The 3066-nt window shown below is 42.7% G+C and overlaps 1 pseudogene; it reads left to right on the top strand.

The window, feature by feature from the left end:
• Positions 1–407: 407 nt before the first annotated feature.
• On the top strand, positions 408–2225 carry LOC148804077 (serine/threonine-protein kinase BLUS1 pseudogene; annotated as a pseudogene).
• The last annotated feature ends 841 nt before the right edge of the window (positions 2226–3066 follow it).

The raw sequence follows: 3066 nt of genomic DNA, 5'->3' as shown, positions 1-3066 counted from the left end.
TAAAAAATAAAACTATTAAATCTTTTATAATTTTCCGTGATCGCACGGGTCCCCGCTAGTATAAAATATAAAATAGTATATTGTGAAACTCATGCATGTATAGAGAGACGCTTGTGACATTGGATATTAGGAGTCCCCCATTTATTACTTACCCAAGTTTCTCATCGACTATATGCAATTTGGTGCATTGTCCCCAGCCTGAGCGGCTAAGCCCCTACCATACCAACGATTGTCCTTTCATGTCTTGATCTCTGTATTGGTGTAATGACATTCCTCCTCTCCTGCAGTTCCACGTGCTTAGTTTCTAGAAATACAAGTTAAAAGCCCGCAACAACCTATCCTGTATATATCTACTACTCTAGCTTCTTAATTTTTCACTTCTTCATCACAAGAAAACCCACCAGAAATTAATTAACCTTTCCACTCTACGACCTTTGATCTTCTTCCTCAATCTCCTTTCAAGAAACCCATACAACATTTCTCTAAGAAAACCATCACCCTCAATCAACCTGAATTCTGAAGTCTGAAACTATCAAGAACGTAACTGACCCACGTCAGTTGTCCATGGCCCAACAAGACGAGGACCCTCGACAGAATCATCAATACCCTCTCGATCACAGTTCCTACAAGATACTTGCGATGATCGGCGATGGTGTAAGCGCAATTGTCTACAAGGCTGAATGCCTGTCGAACTCATCGGCCGTGGCAATCAAAGCAATCGATCTTGATCGATCCAAAGCCAACTTGGACTATATCAGGCGGGAAGCCAACACCAGGTCCCTTCTCTCCCACCCAAACATCCTTAGAGCCCAGTGTTCGTTCACAGTCGACCGTCATCTCTAGGTGGTCATGCCCTTCATGTCTGGTGGGTCTCTTCAATCCATCATCTCTTCGTCTTTCCCTGATGGCTTGCCGGAGCCCTGCATAGCTATCGTTCTGAGAGAAACCCTCAACGCTCCCATGTACCTCCATGACCAAGGCCAGGTCCATCGAGACATCAAGGCTGGGAACATTCTGGTTGCTTCAGATGGGTCTATTAAACTCTCCGACTTCGATGTCTCTGCGTCAATCTACGAACCCAATCCATCGTCCAGGAAATTCAATGGTGTGGCTGGAACACCTTATTGGATGGCACCAGAGGTGATACACTCTCACACTGGGTATAGCTTCAAGGCTGATATTTGGACATTTGGGATTACGGCATTAGATCTTGCTCATGGTCGACCTCCACTCTCTCATCTTCCTCCCTCAAAATCTCTGGTGATGAGATTCGCCACCAAGTTTCAAGACTACTGGAAGAACACAAAAGACAAGAGTAAGTTTTCAAAGAACTTCAAAGAGATGATCAAAGTTGTCTAAATCAAGATCCATCGAAGAGACCCACCGCATAGATGTTGTTGAAGCATCCCTTCTTCAAGAACTGCGGGACCCCAGATTTCCTCACCAAGAATTTATTGCAAGGGTTGCCCACATTTGAAAAGAGGTTCAAGAAAATCATAGTAGATCATCCTCCACCGATTTGCAGCACCGATGTAAATGTACATGAAGATGACAGCGACGAAGCATCCCTTGATTCCTCTGTCAAGCAAAGAAGGATAAGTGGATGGAATTTCAATGAGGAAGTACTAGAGCTGGACCCTATTTTCCCAACTGACAAAGAAGAAAGCTCCTCTCAGTCCCAGACGACGGAAGATGATCATGATTTTATTGCAGCAGCTGACAGTAGTAAGATCATCAGCAACACCATTGACGTCGATCAACAGGATCAGGTAACCAAAGAACAAGATAGAGCTGAACCAGGGATGCGAGGAATTGTTGATTTGGGTGGTGCAAAGATCAACATTGATCAAATTCAAATCGATGGAGGTGTTGATCCAACAGTTTTACAAGAGGGAACACCAAACCAGCTGGCAGCTTGGTCTGCGACGGTTAGCACACGGGAAGACCTTCGACAAAGTTTGGATAACGAACAGGACATGGTTATGTCCTTAATTGGAAGAATTCATGGAGCAGAACTTGGTCTTCGTACAATAAGTCCCGAAGAATATTGTATGAAGACAATCAACGGGCTAAGAATAGAACTCGAGAGAGTGAAGAAGAGGGTTAGTATCTTGGAACAGCAATTAGAGAGGTTGACAATTATCTTTCCTGCCAGCCCCAGCTCCAACAATGACAACAATGACGGAAATGATGATGAGGAAAGTAATGCAAACCCATCTAAGTGAAACTAAAGCTTCAATGGTGAACCTATTTGTGTGCTTTGTGTGTCTGATTTCTGTTTTTTTTTTTTTTTTTGTTGCAATGCATAGATTTCCATGGAAATAAAATGAAATAATTCCTCTAATATGCATCACTTGCTAGGATTTAATTCTTTCATTTCAAGTAGAATGGGAACATTATAGTGACGTTTTTTTTCGATTTGTAACATTACAGTGAAGCTTTTTCTTTTCTTGCTTTCTTTCTTTTTGCTGGATACATTACAGTGAAGTTGATGTACAGATGGAAAACCAAGCAAAAGAAAAAGCAGACTCATGCATATATAAGAAGGGTATTTGTGTCCATGTATTTGACTTTTGTAAAATCTTCCCCTTGCCTCTCAAGTAAATGCATGTGCAATCTATTGACAGAAAATTCTGACATAATACAAAAAAGAAAAACAACAGAAAGAAAATGCCATTATAATGCTACAATTTTTAAAATTCCACTTTTATCCATGGCAGACTTAGGCCTCAAATGGTCCGCTCAATTTGAGTGGGTTAGTTGGTCTCAAATGATCATTGTTTGTCCATGACAAATAGCGGAGGTAAATAAGCTTTTCGAATTAAGTTAGACGAGTAACAACTAGGATTCAGTTGGAAGGGCAACGGGGCGGGTTCGGGGCTTCCCCATCCCCGACCCCGACCCCCAAATCACCCTCTGTCCCTCCCTGTCCCCAATTCCTGTCATGGAAAGGAATCCCCCCTCCATCCCCAACCCCGATAGGGATGAAATCCCGGTCAAAGACCCGAATCCCCGACAGAGTAAAAGGTTGAAATAGAGAGATTGAGACTGAGAGAGAGGACCATT

The sequence above is a fragment of the Nelumbo nucifera genome, chromosome 1 (genome assembly GCF_055504915.1).
Source record: "Nelumbo nucifera cultivar China Antique chromosome 1, China Antique-T2T, whole genome shotgun sequence".
Taxonomy (NCBI): Eukaryota; Viridiplantae; Streptophyta; class Magnoliopsida; order Proteales; family Nelumbonaceae; genus Nelumbo; species Nelumbo nucifera.
The sequence above is the reverse complement of the archived record's forward strand: the minus strand, read 5'-3'. Positions and strand labels throughout refer to the sequence as shown.